Source organism: Neofelis nebulosa, chromosome 14, assembly GCF_028018385.1.
Source record: "Neofelis nebulosa isolate mNeoNeb1 chromosome 14, mNeoNeb1.pri, whole genome shotgun sequence".
NCBI lineage: Eukaryota > Metazoa > Chordata > Mammalia > Carnivora > Felidae > Neofelis > Neofelis nebulosa.
The window spans coordinates 41,629,117-41,654,761 of NC_080795.1; the positions used below are offsets into that span (position 1 = coordinate 41,629,117).

Genomic DNA, 25,645 nt, shown 5'->3' on the forward strand with positions numbered 1-25,645 from the left:
GCCATTTTGATTTGCTTCGCCCCTGAGTTAACATCAGCCCGGAAGACAGAAAAGAAGTCACTCTCCTACTTAGATTATTTCTCCTTATTACAGCCTTTTCTTACTTTTAAGATTTGTTTAGAATATACGAGTATATGTAGACAGCAAGAACAATTCTTCTGTAGTTTTGAAAAACCTCGTACCAAGCCAAATCATGCATGACAAATAAAAGGGCTTATGGGAAGAACAGAGTTAAGAACAGGCACTCAAAATCTTACGAAGTTTGTAAGCAGAGCCCTAATAAAAATAACCATCCTAATAAATATCCTGGCACACTTCACTCTCCATTCGCATTTGCAACCAAACACATGGCCTTTCTTTGCAGCCTGTATCCTGGCACCCCTGTTTCCTCCTTAGAGATGAGGGTCCTTAAAGGCATTTGCTTCCAAAACAGATGCTCATCACCATAATTAAAAATACAATCTAGTTTTCTTGGGGCTCAATTGGTCAGGCGTCCAACTCTTGATTTCAGCTCAGGTCAAGATGTTGGGGTTTGTGGGTTCAAGGCCCGTGCTGGGCTCTGCGCTGACTGCACAGAACCTGCTGGGGATTCTCTCTCCCCCTCTCTCTGTTCCTCCTCTGCTTGCTTGCTCTCTCTCTCTCTCTCAAAATAAATTTAAAAACTTATAAAAAATACAATCTGGGGCGCCTGGGTGGCGCAGTCGGTTAAGCGTCCGACTTCAGCCAGGTCACGATCTCGCGGTCCGTGAGTTCGAGCCCCGCGTCAGGCTCTGGGCCGATGGCTCGGAGCCTGGAACCTGTTTCCGATTCTGTGTCTCCCTCTCTCTCTGCCCCTCCCCCGTTCATGCTCTGTCTCTCTCTGTCCCAAAAATAAATAAAAAAACGTTGAAAAAAAATTAAAAAAAAAATACAATCTAACTTTCTTGAATCACTTTATTTAAACATAAGAAGGGTCTTCATAATTTGCCATCTGCACTGCCAACTTCCCCAGACGGCTTCAGGTAGTGGAAAATGCAGAGGTTCTTGAAGCCACAAAACCAGCCCCTATATCCACTCAAGGAAGGCACTGATGTGGGATTTTCAGCTCTTTCCTTGGGGTCCTCAAATATGATGAACACTTCCTCTTTGTGAGAAGGTCTGCCCTGATCATTTCAAAATACTAACATACTGGAAAAGTTGTGTATGAACCAACTGCATTTCTGTGTCATGTTGATATTCACCTGTCACATGTGAGCCAGTATCATTAAAAGAACACCTGTGTGGTTAAAATGGTAAATCTTATGTATATTTTACCACAATTAAGAAAAGATGCTGGGGGCGCCTGGTGGCTTAGTTGGTTAAGCATCTGGCTCAGGTTCATGGGATCAAGCCCCGTGCCAAGCTCTATGCTGACAGAAAGAAGTCTGCTTGGGATTTTGTCTTGGCCTCTCTCTTTGCCCTTCTGCTTGCATGCATGCACACTCTCTCTCTCAAAAAACAAAAAAAAAGACTAACTGGGCACATGAAACAGACAAATTGAGGACTGGAAAGAGCTCTCATTTATGTGGTGGTGTCTCTCAACATTTACTTTGTTAATCGTTAAAGCTGACAAACTAAAAAAAAAAAAGGAACTCCATTGTGAACAGATGGTGCTCCTAACACTCCTGTACCCATCACTCAGCTTCAGAAATTAAACTCCTGATACCATTGAGTTCCTTTGCCTTTCCCTGAAAGCACTGCTTCTTTGTCACCTAGGGGTAACAACTATCCAGGATGGTGTTTACATTCTGATGTATTTCTTTACTGTATTTCTAAATTTGGATATATCCCTGGGGACATATAGTTTTGAAATTTTAAGCCAATGTAATCATACTATATGCAGTATTCTTCAACTTGTACTGGTTATTCTCGGTTTGTTCGCCCTTACAGATGAACAAGCAAATCAGAGATGCATTCTTCCTAGTACTGTATTAATATGCCTTGATGTTTTGCTCCTAGTCTCTTTCAGAAATTATGGTAGGACATTGTGAGATAATAAAAACTATACACTGATCTCTGCTCTTGGTTCCTGACACAGGGCTCCTGAAATCCTTGTAATTTCCTGGGTGATAGGAGTGTCTTTTATTCTAAGAAGGCAACCCTGGGTGCCTCCAGGTTGAGGGCTGGTCACCAGAAACACGGAGCCATGATTAGAAGTTTGGAATTTTCAGCTCTGCTCCCCTCCCCCATTCTTTTGAAAAGGGAGAAGGGCTGAAAACAGAGTTAATGACTCATCATGCCTACGGTGATGAAGCCTCCAAAAAAATCCCAATAGTACTGGGGGTGGGGGTGGGGTTCAGAGAGGTTCCAGGCTGGTGAACACATCCATCCTGGGAGGATGATTTTGTACCACAACTCCATGGAGACAAAAGTTCCTGTGCACAGGATCCTCCCAGATCTTGCCTTATGTATCTCTTTATCTGGCTGTTCATCTGTATACTTTATCATATTCCTCAATAAACTGGTAAATGTAAGTGTTTCCCTGAGTTCTGTGAGCTGCTCTAGCAAATTAACCAACCCCAAGGAGGGGGTCACTGGAACCTCCTATCAATAGTCAGTAGTTCAGAAGCACAGGTAATAACCTGGGCTTAACAACTGGCATCTGAAATGAGGGTGTGTTTCTGGCCAGATAGTGTCAGGATTGAGTCAAATTGTAAGACATCCAGCTGGTGCTGGAGACTTGCTTGTTGTTGTGGGGGAACCCCTCCCCCCACACATTTGGTGACCAGAAGTGTCAGAAGTGAAGTGTTTTGTGTGAGTAGTAAAAGAAACACTCAGGAGACAGACTGAACTGAGGGTTTCCCCCCTCCCACAACAGGAGGGAAAGACCAGGTTTTTCATTTTAGACATACACTCACTCCTCTCCCTTGGAGTTTCCTGCCCTGAAGGAGGTCTGCTGTCCAAGAGTGCTGATTTGTGGGACTCGTTATGTCTCCAGCCACGCCAGGACAGAGCAAACCATTAGAATAGGAGGTGCACTGGCATTAGAATATGTTTAGAATTAGTTCTTAGCACACAAATATTCATAAGAGGAACAGCAGTCACTATTGACTGGAATAGTTCCCGGCTGGCAGATGTACCCAGATTTAAGCTGGCTAGCTAACTGAGTCCTGGAATAGGAAACCCCAAAGAGACGAAAGCTGGACAGAGGGGAAATGAGAGATGAACTGCAAAAAACTCACTGGGGTTGAAACATCAATTTGGTATTCTGCACAGTAAATTCTGACATTTTCTTGTTTATATCAGCCTCCTTCTCTTAGCCTGGCTTACTACGCTGGTATTTAATTGTGATGTTTCTGAGTTAATTTATTCAATGTTATTAGCCTTGCTATATGCTATAGACTGGATATTTGTGTCCCCCCCAAATTCATATGTTGAAATCCTAATCCCTAATATGATGGCTTTTGGAGATGGTGCCTTTGGAATGTGATTAGGTCATGAAGATGAAACCCTCACGAATGGGATCAGTGCCCTTACAAAAGAGACCCCAGAGAGCTCTCTTGCCCTATCATCTGCTGTCTGAGGACACAGTGATAAGATGGCCATCTACGAACCAGGGAGTGAGTCCTCACCAGATGCTGAATCTGTCAGCACCTTGATCTTGGACTTCTCTGACTCCAGAACAGTGAGAAATTTCTGTTGTTTATAAACCACCCAGTCTATGATGTTCTTTATAGCAGCCTGAACAGATTTTCACAGTGTTGTGATTAATGTATTGAGACTGTTTTCCTAGTAGGTCCAGGTTAGAATCTATGCACTATTTCACTTGCATATACAGTATATTGATTTTTATATCATAGAGCGTTGGTTGACAGTTTACACAAGACTCACCACATTACTATATGTTACAGTAAAGTTATCTGGAGAGAATACAAAAAATGATTTTGGCTTACCATTAGAGAAACCATTTGTAAAACTCATGTAAAGCTTATCAAGGAGTCTGGATTGGTTTTGTTTTACACTATATGGGATGAAGAAATGTCAGTGGAGCTCATTAAGGCCAGATGCTCTGGCCAGCTACTGAAAAACAGAAGTTGGCTACTCTTGGAATTTGATCTAAAGCTGGACAGATTTGCTTTGTTATAGGGTCTCAAGTTGTTTTCTTTTAAAATTGAATAAAATCTCCATATACAGAAATAATTATTATAATGTAGTAGCCTCCACTACAATATCTCCCCACCAAGTGCCTCATCTAAGTGTATAAAACTATTGGGTAGACAAGAGTAATTGGGATGAATTTCTTAACATTTGCGTATGTGGCCTGTGGATTCTGGAGCCTGTGCCTTGGCAACTGAAGTTGAATGATGATGGCTGTTGACCTCTGATGTACTTCTTTTTAATCAGGAACTTTTTTTTCTCAGTCTTAGCTCTCACGGGCCCATTCTAATGACCTATGGCTTGTTCACAGACAACAACATAAAAGAGAGACAGAATCAGAGAAAGGGACAGGGGCAAGAGTGAGAACTATGTTCGGCAAAGGACCATTTTTTTATTGACTTTTCTTTTTTCCCTGGAAATTGGGAAAAACCTGTAAAAGGCAATAGCAAATAGTGAGGAGGCTGCTGAGGTGATGGTCCTAGAATCTATGTTGCATTTCTTTTTTTTTAAATTTTTTTTTTTTCAACATTTTTTATTTATTTTTGGGACAGAGAGAGACAGAGCATGAACGGGGGAAGGGCAGAGAGAGAGGGAGACACAGAATCGGAAACAGGCTCCAGGCTCCGAGCCATCAGCCCAGAGCCTGACGCGGGGCTCGAACTCACGGGCCGCGAGATCGTGACCTGGCTGAAGTCGGACGCTTAACCAACTGCGCCACCCAGGCGCCCCTCTATGTTGCATTTCTTAGCTTCATTCCCTATTGCACAATCTGATTGATAAATGTTTTAGATAGAAATGAACGTGTACTTTTAAGTTATGGGACCTAGTGGATTTTCTGGGATGAGCACTGGATTGGGAGCCAGGAAACCTGGCTTTGAACGATCCAGCCAATTATCTGCATTAGTTTCTTCACATATAAAATGAAATACTCCAAAGTATAAAATGAAGTGAAATACACCATCTATTAATTAATGGATAAATAAAATATGAAATATCAACATAATGGAATATCATTCAGCCATAAAAGGGAATAAAGTACTGACACATGCTACAACACGCATGGGCCATGAAAACATGATGCTAGGTGAGAGAAGCAAGACACAAAAGGTCATATTTTATGATTCCTTTTTAAGAATATGTAGAATAGACAAATCCATACAGATAGGAAGCAGATTAGAGGTTGCAAGGGGTTAAGGACAGGAGGAAATGGGGTGTGATTATTTAATGGGTACAGGAGTTCTGGAATAATGAAAGTTTTGAAACTACAGAGAGGTGTTGTTTATACAATACTGTGAAAACCCCAAATGTTACTGACTTTATTATTTTTTTAAATGTTTTTATTTATTTTTGAGAGAGACAGAGCATGAGCAGGGAAGGGGCAGAGAGAGAGGGAGACACAGAATCTGAAGCAGGCTCCAGGCTCTGAGCTGTCAGCACAGAGCCTGACGCGGGGCTTGAACTCACAGACTGTGAGATCATGACCTGAGCTGAAGTCGGACGCTTAACCGACTGAGCCACCCAGGCACCCCTAAATGTTATTGACTTTAAAGTGTACTAAATGCACACTTTAAAATGGCTAATGATGAGGCGCCTGGGTGGCTCAGTTGGTTAAAGTGTCCAACTTGGGCTCAGGTCATAATCTCACAATTCAGATTTGAGCCCTGCATAGGGGTTTCTGCTTTCAGCACAGAGCCTGCTTCTCCCTCTCTCTCTCTGCCCCTCCCCAGCTTGTTCTCTCTCTCTCTCTCAAAAATAAATAAACATTACAAAAATAAAAGCCACTGAATTGCATGCTTTAAATGTTAAGTTGTATGGTATGTGAATTATGTCTCAATAAGGCTGTTATTTAAAGAAAGGAAGGAAGGAAGGAAGGAAGGAAGGAAGGAAGGAAGGAAGGAAGGAAGGAAGGAAGGAAGAAAAAGAAAGAAAGAAAGAAAGAAAGAAAGAAAGAAAGAAAGAAAGAAAGAAAGAAAGAAAGAAAGAAAATTTCCACCCAGCTCAAATATGTGGTGAGGCTCAAATGAGTTGTTTTCCAAATAAGAAAGGTATTTCAAACTATATAATGCTGATTATTTTTAGACTTCACTACTTCCTTCAGCTGGAAGCTGATAGGCTAAGGGCTCTCCAGTGACAACTGGCACTCGTGCAGATTGAGAGACAGAGCTCTGGCTCTGAAGCCTGAAGATCAGGTGAGAGGGAGCAGTTTGAAGTTTGGGAGTGGTGAGGGAAAGAACTACAGCTGGACAATAAGCTCCTTGAGGTCAGGGATTGCTTCTCTGTCTTGTTCTGTTGCAAGCGCAGTGCTTAATACGACGTCTGGCTCAATACATACGAATGAATGAGAAAATGAGCAATGAATGAGTAAGTAATGAAATTAATGAACCGAGGGTCCCTGAATGAAAACAGTGAGACACTGCCCAGCCAATAAACCATTTCACCAGCCAACACATTCAGATTTTTGCTTTGATGCTGACAGTGGATGGGGGGGGGGCAGGGGGCGGATCTGGGTGTCATACTTAATCCATTACCAAGGGAGTGCTAAGTCTCTTTCAAGTGTTGCAGATCACAGTGGTTCTTATTTCCCCTTAAGACCACAAAGAAGGAAAGTTTTACCCTACATTGACTTTAGCAGTGTCATAGCTAAGATTGCTTCATCTTCTATTAGTTGTCATGAGCCAAGGAGAGGCTGGTCTCCAGAACAAAAGCACCACAAGGTGTGGTCTAGTCATGCTGGGAGTACCAAAGGCCCGTGGGTCAAGCCCGGATGTCAGCTTTGCTGCAAGACAAAGGCAAAGTATTCATAAGGTAGTTTGGAACTAGGGCAACAATTTTGTGTGGTCCTTGCATTGTAAGTCACTGCAGTGGGGACAGGAGTCACCTCAGGAAGAAGCGACTACTCTATTATTCCATCTTTATCAGAGAACTGAGACATGGAGAACCCTCCACTTTCTACTATGGTTCTGAAGGTTCCCCTCTTTCTCACTAAACTTGAAAAAAAAACCCTTGCCATTCAGAGAGTTCTAATTAGAACCCCTCTGAAGGACCACTCAGGTCTTACACATAAATAACAACCATGAATATGTAACCAATGGACTTCAGGACGTGAACTACTCAGAGTAAGAGCTACTTCATTCAAGGCTTGGATATTTCCATTTAGAAAAGGATTCTGGCCTAAGAGAGATTTCCTTATGACATGGAAAAAAGGACACAATTAGTTAAGAAAAGATCTAGAACACTCAGTATAACTTAACTGGGAGCCAAAACCTTCTTGTCATTGGATGAACTCCAGACTTTTCCATTTATGCTCAGACAGTAAGTCCTTTCTACCCAGAAGACTTGTAGCAGTGATAGCAGAAGTCTTAACCAGGAAGGGACTTTTCTTCACCTTTTATTTCCCTTCCTTTATCTCCAGACTTTCTTGGACCACATGTACAGGAGCTAAACAGCACAAATGCAAAACTTCAAAAGCTTCAAAAAAATTATTTGCCTAAGGGAACCGTATATACCACATAAAGTAGATCATCTTTCCATCCCCTCCTCCATTATTGCTTCCAAACCAGACATCTAAAAAGCCAGGAAGCCAACAAAGGAACAAATAAACAAACACAAACCACCAGTAAAACCAGCCCCTCTAATAAAAAAACATCTCCCAATCTCTAGCCCCTTGTATTTGCATAAACATGTTAAAATATGTTTGGCTATTACTTTTGATTATTCTGCCTTTGATGTCATTTATTTTAGATCATAAATCTGAAGACCAGGGGCCTGTGTTTATTTGGGGAACAGTTTGAACGATGTTACAGCATGGACTTTGGAGCCAGGCAGAGCTAGACTGGAATCAGGCTCCTTGTTTACCAGCTGCCTAAACTGATAAACAAGGCAAGTGACTTAGTTTTTCTAATCTTCATCTGTAAAATGGGGATAATAATACTTGCCTCAGATTTGTTATAAGGATCTAATAACATTGTATATAAATGGGAAAATAATCTAGGATGATCCTCTGTCCATATCTACACCCTCCTCTCCAGGTAACCAATTCTATTTGCTTCTTATCCCTTTGGAGTTTATGCAAATATAAGCAAATTTAAAAATACATATATTATTTGTATACTTATAAATTTATTCTTCTTTTGCCTACTTACATAAAAGGAGCATACAACTGTTCTGTATCTTATTTTTTTCATTTAATCTATCTTGGAAATCTTTCCATATCAGTACAAGAAGAGCTTCCTCATTTTTTTTTTTAAACAGCAGGATAAGATTCCATTGTGTGTCTGTAGCACAGTTTATTTAACTGTCCCTTATTGGAAGACACTTGGATTATTTCCGACTTCCTATCATAAAGCTGTAGTGAATATCCTTGTACATAGTGCCATTTTGTATGTGTGTGTGTAAAGGATTTATGCATTTGTAATGTTTTTTAAACAATTTTATTAAAGTGTAGTTAACTGCATTTATAATTTTGGTTTTTCTTTTATTGCCAAATCGCCCTCCAATGGGGTTCTTCCATTTTGCACTCCCCAGCAACGTATAAGAATGTGCACTAAACTCCTGGAAGTCTGTACTTCCAAAAGGTAGGGGTAGAGGGCCCAGAGAGGACTTCATTTTCTTTCTTTAAAAATTATATGGGAGAGGGGCGCCTGGGTTGCTCAGTTAAATATTCAGGCTCTACACTTGGTGTGGAGTCAGCTTAAGATTCTCTCTCTCTCTCTTTCTCTCTCTCCCTCTACCCCTCCCTAGCTCATGTGCCTGCATGTGCACTCTCTCTCGAAAAAAAATAAAAAAAAAAATTAAAATGATTATATGTTAAGAAAAAATTTACATGTAGATATATCCTTAATGTAAAACATATCAAGCAGTAGAAATATATGGTAAAAATGTAAAATTCTCCTTGGTGAATTTCTTCCCTGCCACCCATCTCAGCCCCTCTCATGCTGCAAACTATTTGGTGTGTCAGTTACCAATTTTCAAATCCGATGGCCATTTCTCAGCCCTCATCCTTCTTGAGATTTCCAAAGATCTCTTGCCAAGATTCTCTTTTTCTTTGGCTTCTGTGACACAAACATCCTTCTAGTTCCCTCATATTTCTCTGATCCTTTACCATTTTCTCTGGCTTCTCTTTCTTCTCTTGCCTTGAAAAACAGGCTTAATAACACGTAATATTTATTTAATGCCAATGATGCACAAGAACAACAGAATTCCAGACCACAAGGAACATAAGATCTTGGAGGGTGTGGCAGATTGTCGGATAAGCTATAGCCGCAACAATTCTTCTGGTCTAAGTGCACTAGTCTGCTGGACCTACTGTAACAAAATACCACAGATCAGGGGGCTTAAACAGAAATTTATTTTCTCACAGTTCTGGAGGCCAGAAGTCCAAGATCAAGGGTTGGTTTCTTCTGAGGCCCCTCTCCTTGGCTTGTAGATGGCTGTCTTCATGTTCACATGGCATTTGTCCTTCTATGTGTATCTGTGTCCTAATCCCCTCCTCTTACAAAGACAACAATTATATTGGGTGGTGCTCACCTTACTGGAAAGGACAGCAAAATGACCTTGGAAAGGAGCGTGCTAGTTGGTATGAACTGATCCTGCTGTGCTCCCCCAAATTCGTATGTTGAAATCCTAACCCCCAGAACCTCAGGATGTAACTGTATTTGGAGACAGGGTCTTTAAAGGGGTAATTAAGTTAAAATGAGGTTTTCAGGGTGGGCCCTAATCTAATATGACTGGTGTCCTTATAAGGGAAGGAGGTTAGGACACTGGCACACACAAAGGGAAGATGATGGGAAACACAGGTAGGAAAATATGGCCACCCACACACCAAAGAGAGGGGCTTTGGAAGAAGCCAAGCCCACTGACACCCTGATCTTGGACTGCTGGCTGCAGAGCTGTGAGCAAATAAACATCCGTTGTGTAAGCCACCTGGTCTGGGGTACTTTGTTATGGAAGCCATAGCAAATGAATATAGAGGATCATGCCATTTGCTTTGCAATAAGTCTGGAAGATAACTTGTTTCAGAAAAGAATGTGCGTTTGAGAACATTAATCCGAAAAGGCCCATCTCAGGGCTCCCCATGTGGAGTCCATCCTCCATGCTGAGGAGAGGAACCAGATGCTGCACGAGGGAGCAAGTTCCCTGCTGCTTTTGCACACAGCTCTGGGGCAGGCTCTGACCTGGGGCCAGGGTCACCCCTGCCAGGATTTCAGCAGGCACTTCAACAAAACAGAAAGAGAGAGGGAGGGAGGGAGGAAATGGAAAGGACAGGTTTGTAATGTAATGTAAAAGGGAAAACTATCTTTCCTTCCACAACAGGTATGCTTGGAACACCTCAATGATACTCCTAAAATAGGATGTATTTTGACTCAGAATCCTTTCAGTGACTTTAACAGAGGATGTTTTGCTAGGTTTTAAGAAGTATGCAGATCTCCACAGTCGTTCTTGTTATAACACGTAGAGTAGCTGGCTCTCAATTAGTTGTTTTATTAAAAGGATTCACAGGGTTACCTATTATTAGTGTATATTATTTTTCTCAATGCTTCAGACACTTGGGCATTTATTTTACTGTTGTCATAGAAACCCAGATCTGTAATAAGCAGCTCTTTTAATTCTCATAATTAGCCTTACATAAAGGAATATTTTAATGAGGTGAAGAATTTGGAGAGCCCCATCAGAGGAATGCAGGAAGAAGAACCCTATTCTCCAAATGCTTACAAAATTAGCTTAGATTCTCCTTTGTTACCATTGCCTTCTTTGACAATTGCTGAGTGTTCATTAGTCAGGCTTTCCTAAGGACCTGTGGTTTTCCATAACGGTTGGAGGTTTGCTTATTTCTGGGCAACTGCAATTCCATCCACCCCAGTCTCCCCCTTACACCCAGGCTGTCCTGGTTAGACGGAGAGGCAACTTCTCCTTTTTGCTGTAAATCAGAAAAAGTCTAGGTTTATCTTTAAGTGTCACAGACGATACAGGCTTTTTTTTTTTTTTTTTTTAAATCAGTCGAGAAAAAATAATTATGCCTTTCTACATGTGGGATATTTGGAAGCCATGAATCTTGTCTTTTTTTTTTAATCTTGTCTTTATTATATTCACTGCTTATAAAAGTATTTTGGGGGAATATTTATTAATTAATTTTCATGACAGGTAACCCATGCACACGGCACAAAAATCAAGAGGCAGAGAGTGAAATAGTGTCCTTTCTATGCCTGTCCCCAGGTGGCAACCACTGTTACTTAGTTTCCTTTGTATTCTTCCAAAGCTACTCTCTGCCACCAAATACACAAACACACACACACACACACACACACACACACACACACACACACACACACTGGCAGCACGTTATCCACACTGTATGGCATCTTGCTTTTTCACTTTCTGCTGAAAAATTTGGATGCTCCAGTTTGGATGTTATTCTATTTTTTTTTTAATTTTTTTTTAACGTTTATTTTATTTTTGAGACAGAGAGAGACAGAGCATGAACGGGGGAGGGGCAGAGAGAGAGGGAGACACAGAATCGGAAACAGGCTCCGGGCTCCGAGCCATCAGCCCAGAGCCTGACGCGGGGCTCAAACTCACGGACCGTGAGATCGTGACCTGAGCTGAAGTCGGACGCTTAACCGACTGAGCCACCCAGGCGCCCCGATGTTATTCTATTTTATTACATAAAGAACTGCTTTGTTCTTTATAAAGGCTTTGCCCTGTAATTATTTGACAGTCATGTACTGAGTGCTACAGCCATTGTGTGGGGCCCTGGCATATGAGGTAAGGACCATGAAGTCCCCATTCTCAGGAACCCACACTAGTAGAAGAGGTGACTACCTGTCTAGTGAGCAGCACTGTGATGAATCAGGTGGAAGGGGAGGGGGAAACACCTGGTAGGGAGTCTGGCTCTGCTCAGAAGGATCACAGGGGTTCACAGGGGAGAGGCTTCAGCTGCATCTTGAAGAGAAAGCCAGGGGCCCACAGGTAGACAAGGAGGGCAAGTACGTTTCAGGTAAAGGAAACAAGAAGTACCAGGTCCTCTAGAGCAGAAACTGGCATGACATTTTAGGGAACTGAAAGTGGTTTGTTATGGCTGGGGAGCAGGGTGTGTGTATAAATGAGACCAGACCAGTGGCTCTCCAACTTTTTGACTGCAACCCAGAGTTAAGAAATACATTTTACATCACCACACAGCATGTGCAAAACAGAAACAAAATTTCATGAAACAATATCCTCATTAAATGTACTGTTTTTTTTTCCTACTGAATTCTATTCTTTTTTTTTTTTTTTAATGCCAGCTGTGATTCACTGCACTAATTTCACAAACCACTAATAGACACTATCTGCAAGTTGGGAAACTATGGACTATAGTGTCTAAAGACTCTGATTGTTGACTAAACAGCCTTTCCCTAATTTATATGACTGTGAACACTTTTTAAATTAGAATAGAATGACAAGAGTAAAGAAGCTTATTTGGAAATTTATTTGGCACCTACAGCATCTTAGACATTGTGCTATGTGCTAGAGGTACAGGGTCAAGGCAAAATAACATGGTCTCTACCCTCACAGAACCAAAATTTGGTCTCACAGATGAATTATGTGCTACAATAACTTAAAAATGTGCATTTTAGTGTAACAGTAAAACATGCCTATTATAAAGAAAAATTCCAACTATGTAATAGTTGGAATAGTTAATCCCTTCTTCTTACAAGAAAAAAAAATCCTTAGGTGTGATATTGCCACTGTGACTATAAAATGTCATATTTTGAGATGTATAATGAAGTATTTTGGGGTGAAATGACATTTAATGTCTAGGATTCACTTTAAAATATCCTAGGCAAACCAAGAGGGAGATAGGAAACAAGACGGCAAAGTATGATGCTTATTGGAGTTAGGTGAAAGATTCATGGGGGATTTTTTTGGGGGGGTTATTTATTTATTTTGAGAGAGATGGAGTACAAGCAGGGGAGGGGCAGAGACAGAGAGAGAGAGAATCTCAAGCAGGCTGTCAGCGCAGAGCCTGAAGCGGGGGCTCAAAGCCGCAAAAGTAAGATCATGACCTGAGCTGAAATCAAGAATCAGAGGCTTAACTGAGCCACTCAGGTGCCCATGGAGGATTATTATACTTGACTTTTGTGTATGGTGGGAAATTTTCACAATAGAACCTATAAAAAAAGAAAAATATGACATGATGTAGAATGTGGTTTATAACTCAGGTTTGGTGTTTTATACTAAATGCTAATATGTGTTCATTTTTCTTTTTATTTAGATATAAGTAAATTTTTCAGTAAATATAAGTAAATGCACCAAAGGGATGATGGAGTCCCAACAAACCATTCAAAGCACTAAGCTCTTCCTTCACAAAGTGCCCAAGAAGCTTCTTCTAAAGAGCAAGCTTGTGTCTACAGAGCACAAAGTAAAGCAAAATCATATAATCATCTGATGACAGGGAGTAGGGTGCACAATTCAGATAATTCAGTCTTTCCATGTATATTCTGACCTGAATTGTTCAGTTTGGCTGTTTCAAAATTTACAGTGCTTTAATAATTGTACATTCTTGGGGTGCCTGGGTGACTCAGTTAGTTAAGCATCAGGCTCTTGATTTTGATCTCAGGGTTCATGAGTTTAAGCCCCACATCAGGTTCTGCGCTGACAGTGCAGAGACTGCTTGGGATTCTCTCTCCCCTGTCTCTCTCTCCCTACCCTGTTTGCTCTCTCTCTCTCAAAATAGATAAATAAACTTAAAATTTTTTTTTAAAAAGAAAAAAAAATCCTCTGACCTTTTTGTGCATAAAGTTTCTGTATTTATTTCACTAGGGTAGAAGGACTAAATTTCCGGTTGGTTGAATCTCTGACCCATTGGGAACTGTTTTGGGGGAGTGTGACTTAGTTTCCCAGAGTTTGATCACCCTTCTATGATGGTTAATTTTATCAACTTGATTTGGCTAAGGGAGACCCAGACAGCTGGTAAAACATTATTTCTGAGTGTGCCTGTGAGGGTGTCTCTGGAAGAGATTAGCATTTGAATCAGTAGACTGAGTAAAGAAGGTCACCCTTGCCAATGAGGTGGGGATCCTCCAGTCTACACTGAGGGTATAGAGGAATAAGAATGGAATAAGGCAGAGAAAGAATAAATTTGCTCTCTCAACTTGAGCTGAGACATTTCTCTTCCTGCCCCTCAGATATTGATGCTCCTGGTTGTTGGATTTCTGCCTCACCAGGGACCAACACCATCATTCCCCCCTTTCCCCAGCCCCCATTCTCAGGCCTTTGGACTCAGACAGAACTATATTGCCAGCTTTCCTGGCTCTCCAGCTTGCAGATCAGGCTCCATAATCACAGGAACCAATTCCTAGGATAAATATCCTCCTAACATCCTACTGCACAAGGCATTCCTGGTTCCGTTTCTCTGGAGAACTCTTGACTAATACGCCTATCTTGAACAATAGGTCCAATCAAATTTCTGATCAAATGCAGAAAAGTTGAGGCCCTGAGCCTCTGGTGCTTCACCCTGGTAATGCCACTTTGTGATGACACCCTGCTGAGCAGCCAGCCGGCTGGTCTCTCCAGATCTTAACTGCAACACGGAGAGCTTTCAGGTGACTGAGGACACTGAACAATGTTCTTACTGCTGAGGTGACATAATCACTTTGGGCATATTTGTCAGATGCCTTTTGCCTGATTCTCCCAAGGCTATCCAGAGATTAGACTAAGATTCCAAGATTCTGGCATAGACTTCTGCTTCAATTTGGCTGTCCAGCTGGACTCTTAAACCTCTGAAGGAGCTGAAGAGAAAACTGTGAGGAAGTTGGATATGATCACACCTGAGGGAGAAGGTTTGATTTAAGTTGCTCACCATTCATCCAACAGATATTTCCTTCCCAGAGTGTCTGCAGATTGAAAGCTTCAGGGTGGTGGTGCATGGGGGCCACAGAGTTGAATGAAGTTCTGCCAGCATATTTAAGATAGAGCCGGAATAGTTGGAACAATGTAAACTTCATCAGTGTTCTCTGGAGAAGCAGGGCATTAAATTAAATTAATCAATTAAGTTATTTAATTTTTTAAAATATAATTTATTGTCAAATTGGCTTACATACAACACCCAGTGCTCATCCCAACAAGTGCCCTCTCAATGCCCATCACCCATTTTCCCCTCTCCCCCACTCCCCCATCCACCCTCAGTTTGTTCTCTGTATTTATGAGTCTCTTGTGGTTTGCCTTCCTCCCTCTCTGTTTGTAACTATGTTTTCCCCTTCCCTTCCCCCATGGTCTTCTGTTAAGTTTCTCAAGATCCACATATGAGTGAAAACATGATATGTGTCCTTTTCTGACGGACTTATTTCACTCAGCATAATACCTTTCAGTTCCATCCATGTTGCTGCAAATGGCATGATTTCATTCTTTCTCATTGCCAAGTAGTATTCCATTGTATATATAAACCTCATCTTTATCTATTCATCAATTGATGGACATTTAGGCTCTTTCCATAATTTGGTTATTGTTGAAAGTGTTGCTATAAATATTGGGGTACATGTGCCCCTGTGAATCAGCACTCCTGTATCCCTTGGGTAAATTCCTAGTAGTGCTATTGTTGGGTCATAGGGTAGTTCTATTTTTAATCTCTTGAGGAACCTCCACACTGTTTTCCAGAGCAGCTGCACCAGTTTGCATTCCCACCAACAGTGCAAGAGGGTTCCCGTTTCTCTACATCCTCGCCAGCATCTGTTGTTTCCTGAGTTGTTAATTTTAGCCACTCTGACTGGTGTGAGGTGGCATCTCCGTGTGGCTTTGATTTGTATTTTGAAGCAGGGCATTTTATAGCAATTGTGTTTATCTAGGGTTACACATACACGGGGAATCAGATTAACTTACTTGTATTTAATTGGAAAGAAATTTGGAGACAGTGAAAAGAGGATTTACTGACTCCTATGGTTGCTAGTGTATATTTGTGGAAATGCCGTGTTTGACTTTATTTGTGAGTGGTTTTATATTTCCAGTATATTTGGTTCCTGATCTACTTATAAAATGTTTCTGAGCCTGTTCTGCATTCTTCTAACACTTCCTGATAAAAATATCTTTTGCTCTCAGTCTAGAGCTTTGTTTCTCCGGAAGGATATATGTTACTTTCTTTCTTCTCTATTCATTTTCTATTCAGGCCAAGGCAATTCCCATTATTTGTTGAACATGTGCTGCGAGCGCCTCAGAGCAGAAACTGAGTCTCACTGTCTTTCTTTTTCCCTCTGTGCACATGGGAGAGCAACGAAGAAGACTTAACTTTCATTGAGCACTTACTACACAGACTTAAGCCCTGCATCCAGTGTATTTATTATCTGGTAGGGAGAGATGGCCAAGAATGCAAACAGCCAAAATAAGAAGCAAAGTCTATAACAGGCCACTAGGAGTCACAGAGTTCTGAGAAGGATCCTATTTGGTCTGAAGGTTTAGTAAAATTTTTATAGATGGATATGAAATTGAATTGGGCCTGGAATGATTGTTAGGATTTCAATGTTTCTTTCACATTATTGGTCACCCTTTATGCAAGGTGCTGGGATTCAAAGTCTATGTCTAGCTGAGGACTTAGAGTCTAGCAGAGGAGACAACATATATACTCATTGAGACTCTTTTGGGAGCAAGTAAACAAAACCAGCTCATGCAGGCTTAAGCAAAAAAGGCACTTGAATGGCTGGTACAATTGTGAGTTCCAGGAAAGAAGGTGACATCAGGTGGCATTAGTCAAATAATGTGATCCCTGCCTGGGTTTCCGTCCCCGCCGGCTCCCCATTTCAATTGGCTTCCTTTATGTGGAAGTGGTTAGAAGTCAAGGTGTGGAAACTGGCCACAGACAACTTCTGGATGACATCATCTCAGCTAGTAGACCTAAGAGAGAGAGATCTTTTCACTTTCCACATATATGATCCTGAGAAAAGATGCTGATTGGCCTGGTTTGGGTCATGTGCCCATAACTATAGCCTGATGGTCCTGGAGCCGCACTGGGATTCATGCCAGATCCAGATGAGTGAAGGAAGGGCAATTATCTAACTGCATGGTGGATCTGTTGCCAAAAAAAGTGAGGGGCCATGGTAGAAGGGATATTGGGTAGATGAGTACAGCAGATACCCTCGATAAATGTAAACAAAAAAGTTAGAATAAAATGTGGCAAGGGCTGTAATAGACATGTGCATTAAGTGCCATAAGAATGCTGATAAAGGAGTGTGATTTATGTCATGGAGAGGACATTCCTGAGGGAGTAAAATACATAAGCAGTAGACAGAGGTAAGAAAGCAATGGAGACCTTATAGTCCAATTTGGTTCACTATTGGGTAGGTCTACCAAGAGGAACAGAAGGGACAGAAGATGATGGGGAAGGTTTTGGGAATATGTCTGAAGTGGGACACATTTGGACCCCACTGGGAAAGGCTTTTAATGCGAGCTCAGTCTTTACTTAAGTTGGTGGATTCAAAGGGAGGGACGTGATTGAAATTGTACTTCAAAAATGCTCCCCTGATAAGTGTGGGTGGCATACGGTAATGCTCTCCACTTCCTAACCCCTCACCCTGCTGGCCACTCCTCCCCCACCTTCAGAGCCCTGGGCCCCCTGGTAACTCCCCATGGCTTCTGCCTCTTCAGCCTTCAACTCTCCTGCACCTTCAATTTTGTACCATCTGGGGAAACCCTAACTCAGAGCAGGCCCCTCCTTCCATGCTCTCTCCAAACCTGACTCTGGTAGCTGAGCAGTGCTGGAGAAAGGCACCCATGACCAGCCCTTAGCACTGCAAGACAAACCACCTTCACTCCTCATTCCCTTTCCCACATGCTGACTTCAAACCTTCTCCACGCTTTCCAACTTCTCTCCTTCAGTCTCACCCCCCTGCTGCCCCCAGCTGGTGGATCTCACCTTCTACTTCACAAGAGAACTGAATCCCCAATTGCCCTCATCTCTCCTTCTCTTCCTTTTGCTTTTTAGGGGCAGTTCCTCTTCCTGTCTCAGCCCAGCCACTGCACCCATGCTTTGGACTCTGCTGCTCTGCCTCAAGCAAGTTGCCCTTAGACGATCCCTTCATTCTTCTGTGACCCCTCTTTTCAATCGGTATCTTCCCCATCAACATCAAACATATTCAATTCTCTCATCTTAATCAAACTTCTTGACGGACTTAGCTACAACCACCCACATTTCCTCCTCTTTTACTTACTCCTCAACCCACCCTGTCTGACTTCTACTACCATATTTCCATTGATCAGTTCTTGCTAAGGTGATCAGTTCACTTATTCACCTTTAACATTCTTAATTAACTACTTTCTCCTTTGATAAACTTTCTTTTCCTTGACTCCATGAGGCCACACTCTCTTGCTATCTTCCAAACTCTCTAGTCATTATTATTTTTTTGTGGTAAAACATACATAACATAAAACTTGTGTTTTTAACCATTTTTAAATATACAATTCCGTGTCATTAACAACATTCACCTTGTTGTGCAACCATCACCACTATCTCTTTCCAAAACTATCACCCTGAACAGAAACTCTGTTCCCATTAATACATAGCTTCCCGTCTCTCCCTTCCCCAAACCCTGCTAGCTCCTATGAACTCGCCTATTTTAGATGCCTCATGTAGGGGCGTCTGGGTGGCTCAGTCGGTTAAGCGGCCGACTTCGGCTCAGGTCATGATCTCGCAGTCCGTGAGTTCGAGCCCCGCGTTGGGCTCTGTGCTGACAGCTCAGAGCCTGGAGCCTGTTTCAGATTCTGTGTCTCCCTCTCTCTGACCCTCCCCTGTTCATGCTCTGTCTCTCCCTGTCTCAAAAATAAATAAAACGTTAGAAAAAATTAAAAAAAATAGATACCTCATGTAAGTGGAATCATATAATTTGTCCTTTTGTGTTTGGCTTATTTCACCTATAATGTTTCCAAGGCTCATCCATTTTTAGCATGTAAGAACTTCCTTTCTTTTTATGACTGAATAACATTCCAGTATAGGTATACTACATCTGCTGATACACCTTTTGGCTTTTGTAAATAATGCTACAATGAACATTGGCATACAAGTATCTGTTTGAGTCCTTGTTTTCAATTAATTTGGACATATACCTAAGAGTGAAATTGCTGGGTCATATGGTAATTATATGTTTAGCTTTTTGAGGAAACCCCATACTGTATTCCACAGTGGCTATGCCATTTTCTGATCCCACCAGCAATATGTGAGGGGTCCAATTTCTCCACATCCTCACCAACACATTATTTTACATTCTATAAATTATAGTCATTATATTAGTTTGCTCAGTCTGCCATAACAGAATGCCACATATAGGTGCCTTAAACAACATACATTTCTTTTCTCGCAGTTCTCAAGGCTAGAGGTCCAAGATCAAGATGCCAGTAGGGTTGGTTTCTGATTAGGTCTCTCTTCCTGGCTTGCAGACAGCAACTTCTCACTGTGCCCTCACATGGCTTTTTTTCTGTGCATATGCAAGTAGAGAGAAGGTGTCCCTTTCTCTTCTTATAAGGACATCACTGCTATTGGATTAGGGCCTCACTCTTAGTACTTCATTTAACTTGAATTACCTCCTTACAGGCCCCATCTCCAAATACTGTAACATTGGGGGTTAGGGCTCCAACATACAATTTGGGTGGGGAAACACAAATCAGTCCCTAACAGTCATCGTAATAGGTGTGAGGTAATAATATTTCATTGTGGTTTTCTCTAGACATTTTTTTTTTATCTCCTTTGATGATTCAACTTCTTTGATGAATCTCGTTTTAATGTTGTAGGTGTCAAGACTTGTCAAGACTTGTCCAGAAGCCCTCTCCTCTTCTCATCCCATACTCTCTCTCTAGGCCATTTTGTTTTCCCCTATGATTTCAGTTACATGCCAATGAGTCCTAATTTTAAAATGGAGGGGCGCCTGTGTGGCTCAGTGTGTTGAGCATCTGACTCAATTTTGGCTCAAGTCATGATCCCAGGGTCTTGGGATTGAGCCCCTACATTCATTTCTACACTGAGCAGGGAGCCTGGTTGAGATTCTCTCTCTCTCTCTCTCTCTGCCCCTCCCCACCACTGGTGTGGTCTCTCTCTCTCTCTAAAATGAAGAAGAAGAAGAAGAAGGAGAAGGAGAAGGAGAAGGAGAAGGAGAAGGAGAAGGAGAAGGAGAAGAAGAAGAAGAAGAAGAAGAAGAAGAAGAAGAAGAAGAAGAAGAAGAAGAAGAAGAACAACAACAACAACAACAACAACAACAACAACAACAACAACAACTCCTCTCTTCTGAATTCCAGACTTCTATTATCAACTCTATTCAATATTGGGATGCTTTATGTGTTGTCTATGTGTAAATAAACTTTTGTAGTGCTTACTATGTGCCAGGTACCATTTTAAGTGCTTTAGGTTCAGCTCATTTTCTCCTCATGACAACCGTATGAGAAAGGTCATATTATTCCTAGTTACAGGTGAGGGGGCTGTGGCTAACAGATTTACATTAATGTGAGTGTGCTCCCGTAGCTGGTAAGGAGCACAGCCTAGCTTCAAACCCAGGCAGATGGCTTCATAGTCCATGCTTAACTACTTTGTGATGCTGTTTCTCAAATAGCCCCTTAAACTCAGCTCGTCCAGGGTCAAATTTCTGATTTTCCTTCCTGTATTAGTTTCCTAGAGCTACTATCACAAAGTACCACCAACTGGGTGGCTTAAAAAAACAGAGATTTGTTGTCTCCCAGTTTTGCAGGCTACAAGTCTGAGGTCTAGGTGTTGGCAGGGCTGGCTCCTGCTGAGGGCAATGAGGAATATTCTGTGTCATGCCTCTCTCCTGGCCTCTGGTAGCATAGGTATGCCTTGAACTATAGATGGTGTTCTCCCTGTGTCTCACATGGTCTTCTCTCTGTGCTTGTCTCTTTCCAAAATCCACTCCCCCCTTTCAAAAGGTTATTTATTTTGAGAGAGAGAGAGAGAGAGAGAGAGAGAGAGAGAGAGAGCGAGCAGGGGAGGAACAGGAAGAGAGGGAGACAGAGAGAATCCCAAGCAGGCTCTGTGCTCTGTGTAGAGCCTGACACAGGGCTTGATCTCAAGACCATGAGATTGTGACCTGAGCCAAAATCAAGAGTTGGACGCTTAACTGAGCCACCTAGGCGCTCCCCAAATTCTCCTTTTAGTAAGGACAGCAGTCATTTTGGATTAGGACCCACACTAATGTTAACTTGGTTACCTCTGTAAAGACCCTATTTCCAAATAAGGTCACATGCTGAGATACTGGCAGTTAAGATTTTAACATACCTTTTCTGAGAGGATACAGTTCAACCGATAACAATCCCCAAACCTGGCCTACCATGTTTTCCTAGCTCAGTGAATACCTTAATCATTTGTTCAAGTCAGAAACCTAGGAGTCATCCTGGCACTTCACTCTCCTTCCCCCCCTGCCCCACCATGTCCAATGCACTGCCAAGTTCTGTTATGGCTCCTAAGTCACTCTTCATATCTTCACTGCCCTCCATCTCCATTGCCACCATGATAGGTCGTGCTCTCATTCTCTCTCACCTGGACTTCCACAATAGCCTAGAAGTGGTTTCTACCCACCCTCCAATTCAATCTCTATGTTGTAGCCAGAGTGATCTTCCAAACCAGTTCTGGCATCTGACTGTATCCACCCATCCTCATTCCCTTCCTGAATTAAAATGCTTTGTTGGCTTCCCACTTGCTGTTAGGATATAAACCAAAATCCTTAACCTGGCCCATGAAGCCTCCCATGATCTGCCCTGGCTGCCCTCCCTAGCTCCACGCAGGCCACAATTCCCCTTCCTGTGCTTCTCTTTGTTTCTGGAGGAGCCTGGCTCCCTCCCACCACTGGCACTTCACCCTTCCATCTTCTGTGTTTAAATGCTCTCTCCAGCCCTTTCTCTCCTCTTTCTAATCTCCTTGATCTCTCAGCTCCTGTCCTTTTCTCTGGGAAACCTTCCCTGGCTCTCAAAGTTGGTTCAGTTTCCTTTATTATACTCTCTTATTGACCTGTGTTCCTTTTCTTCACCGCTTTTCCTTCTGTTTGAATTAGGCTCATTCTCAGTGGCCTTCACCAAACTGTCAGCTCCATGAAGAAAAGACCTGTTCTGTTCACTACTGTAGGCACTGTGCCTGTCATGGACTACACACATTCAGTACGTATTTGCTGAGCAAATGAATAGATAGAGAGCTGCTTATTCTTCATTTGCCTTTACCCAATCCATTCCCTACTTCTCTGTACAGGGAGGCTGACCCTTGCAGATTGCAGACCTGATTCTGTTTGGCCGTCTGGCTTCTGAGTTGGAGCAGAGCATGGCTCCAATAGATCACAATGGCAGAAGAAGAGAGACGTTTCCCAGCTGCTTCCTTTCATGGTTGTAGCTCCTAAGGGGCAGGCAGCTCTGGAATATTTTGGCCCTAGGCATGGTTGTAGTTTCCCACTGCTACTAGTTTCTGGATGTCTCCGTATTGCTTAAAAGAATTCTTTACCTTGTCCACAACTCTGTGAGTAGATCTCCCGTGACCTGCCTAATAACACAGAAAGACCAGTTAAAAGACTACTGTCCAGGCAGTGAGGGCCCGTACCAGATACTCAGAAGAGAAATATGGGGAGAGGTATATGATAAATGAATCCTATACAGTTTAGTAACTGATTCCATGTATGAACTGCATGCTCTCTGGAGCCAGGAATTGTATTTCATTCATTCTTTAACCCCAATGCCTAGCTCTTAGTACATGCTCAATAAATAGTGGTGGAATGATTGTTTGGAAGGGTCAACAAAGGTTTAAGCCTGTGTGATTTCCCTTAAAGAAAGGGGAAATCAAGTCAACTTACAAGCAGTAAAGTAACAGTAAGAATGACACAGAAAGATACTGTGGAAATAGAATCATTTTTAGGGTCAGATGGATCTAAAGCCCAATTTTCCCACCCAACCTTGGGCAAATGACTTGACATCTCTTTTTGAGGTCAGTTTCCTACTTTGTAAAATGCGAGTAAAACTCTCCAACTCATAGAGCTGCTATGAGGAATACTTGAGATTATATATTCAGAGCATACACCCACCCTGAGTGAGACCCTCACCAAGCTAGACATCTTGAGGTGTGACACAGAGACCCAAAGACATCAGGGACATTCAGAGGGTTTCTCTTGAAGTATATTTCAGGTCACCATGAAACAAACCATTAGTTGTGGCTGTTATGCTCCTTCCTGGAATACCACTGCAGATTTTAAAATCTTCCTCAACCTGCCTGCTGTGGAATCCTAGAAAGTTACAGCTTGTGCCATTGTTCCTCAGTAGCTTGCATTTTAGCTCTCAGAACTCTGGGCTCTTCAGAGTGGGGCTGACACTATGAGCCTTCCTCCTTTTATTGTGCTTTTACCTTAGGCACTTGTGTTAACACCAGTGGGAATACATTAACTCTGTAGCAGAGATGGAATTCAGACTCAAACCTTCCTTTCACCTTTGGTGCCCTTTACATCTTTTTCTCCTCTATTCTTCTCTGAATTCCCTTGGTCAAACCAATGCTATGGGTCTCAAAGATATAATTTCCCAACTGGACAGCTGCCTTCATATTTTAGTCTATTAAGAGGTCTCAAAATGGTTGTTTCTATTACTCTGTACTGAATTTGCTGAAAGAAGCATAAATGCTTCCCCAGGAGACAATGCAGTTATGGGGATTGGGCAAACAAGAAGTTCCCTTTCAGAATATTTGTAATTCAGATAATGACCTCTGTTGACCTGCTGCCCAGGATTAACCTTCCCTTCTAAGTCATGACAGTTGACTTTCTTATCATTCTAGTTGTCACTCCTTTCTCCTTTAAGACATCTCTGTAAGACCTGTCTTTCAAAGCACCTCTATCTGTCAAGTTTTATTTCAGCATTCCAAGCCTCAGGTGTCCAAGAACACTGGTTCATCATGCAGGCTACTCTGGTTGAATATTCACAGCTTCACACACGTGCTATTTCTGTAAGTTTACCAAAGCAAGTTAGTGACTTCATGCAGAGAAAGTATGCTTTAAGGTGCAGATATTATGTATCTGAAATATGTATTAACATGTGGAAATAGTAAGATTGAAATGCCCCTTAAAATTCACACAATCCAATATAGAGGCAAAAAAAAAAAAAACCCAATAAAAAAATGTTGCAATGAGTTTTCATTTGAAGCATACAATTCATTCTTTCCTGTAACCTCCTTTTCTGGATTTCTTAGTCTATAGTTTCTTAGGTTTATATGAAAATACTCTTGCTTAAAAAAAAAAAAAAAGAAAATACTCTTGCTACCTCATGGAAATATTTGCATTCTAACCAAATAATTTCAGAACTTTTCAAAGGCTGAAGATCCGTTGCCTCCATTATTTTTGAGGTTCCTAGTATAGTGCATTTTTTTAAATGAGGTTTGAAAATTACTGTGTTTTGAATGTTTACATTTTTAATAATCAATGCCTTTAACACAAAAAAATTACAATACAAAACAGTTGTGCTAGTCAGAAGAAAATTTAAAGATTTAATTTTTAGAAGCTACTTTATTAAGTTTGTTTGTTTGTTTGTTTGTTTGTTTGTTTTTGAGAGAGAGAGAGCAAGCACATGAGGGGCTAAGAGAGTAGAGAGAGAGAATCCCAAGCAGGGTCCAGGCCAATTCAGGGCTTGATCTCATGAACCATGAGATCATGACCTGAGCTGAAATCAAGAATCAGATGCTTAACTGACTGAGACACGCAGGCACCCCAAGATTTACTTTTTAAAATCTATAGTACACTAAAGGTGATATAGTTTAGTCAGGGATCTCAATTTTAAATTTGGATGAGGCTGTCTTATTTCAATCCCATCAGCATATTTTTGTGTAATCTCTTTTGGAGGTAATGTCAAAAGCCTAAATGCAAGCCCCTTTATAAATGTAAGGACTGGGCCAGATAGCTTTCCAGCTCTGTGCCTGCTTCTTCTCCTCTTCCTTTCTCTCACCATAAACTGAGAATATTTAATCAATAATGGGGAAAGTACATTATTATTTAGTAATACATAGCGAATTAAAGATGATGATCATCAGGTCTTATCCATTACCAGTTGTGTAAAGAAAAACCTTGAATAATCCTAGCTTGGGAAGTGTAACAAAGGGCAAATTCTAAGACCAGTTTCTCCCCCAGATGCTGAAGCCTAGGCCTTTCTTTCTTTCTTTCTTTCTTTCTTTCTTTCTTTCTTTCTTTCTTTTATTGAGAGAGAGGGGGAGCAAGTGAGTGAGGGCGGTGGGGTGGGGGAGGTGGGTAGAGAGAGAGAATCCCACAAGGGGCAGAGAGAGAGAGGGAGAGAGAAGTGGGGCTCACCCGAAGCAGGGCGCGTGTTCACCCGATGCGGGCCTTGAACTCACAAACTGTGAGATCAGGACTTGAGCCAAAGTCAGATGTTTAACTGGGTGAGCCACCCAGGTACCCAAAGCTTAGGCTTTTCTTAGCTAACTTTTATAGTATTGGTTTGATAAATCTTGTTTAGATCACAAGCTCCTTACAAGGAACTCTATTTATCCTGAGCTGTTACTAAAAACGGTAATTAATGTTATTGGGTAGTTCCCATTTAAACT

At 41.7% G+C, this 25,645-nt stretch overlaps 1 protein-coding gene across 1 annotated transcript in view; it reads right to left on the minus strand.

Moving 5' to 3' along the window:
• The window catches only part of TP53INP1 (tumor protein p53 inducible nuclear protein 1), a 156,585-nt gene that overhangs the window by 48,176 nt on the left and 82,764 nt on the right, over nt 1-25,645 (minus strand). Inside the window, exon 4 of the mRNA XM_058698623.1 lies at nt 14,954-15,107. The gene's annotated coding sequence lies outside the window, so the exon portion shown is untranslated. The remainder of the gene's footprint in view (nt 1-14,953; nt 15,108-25,645) is intronic.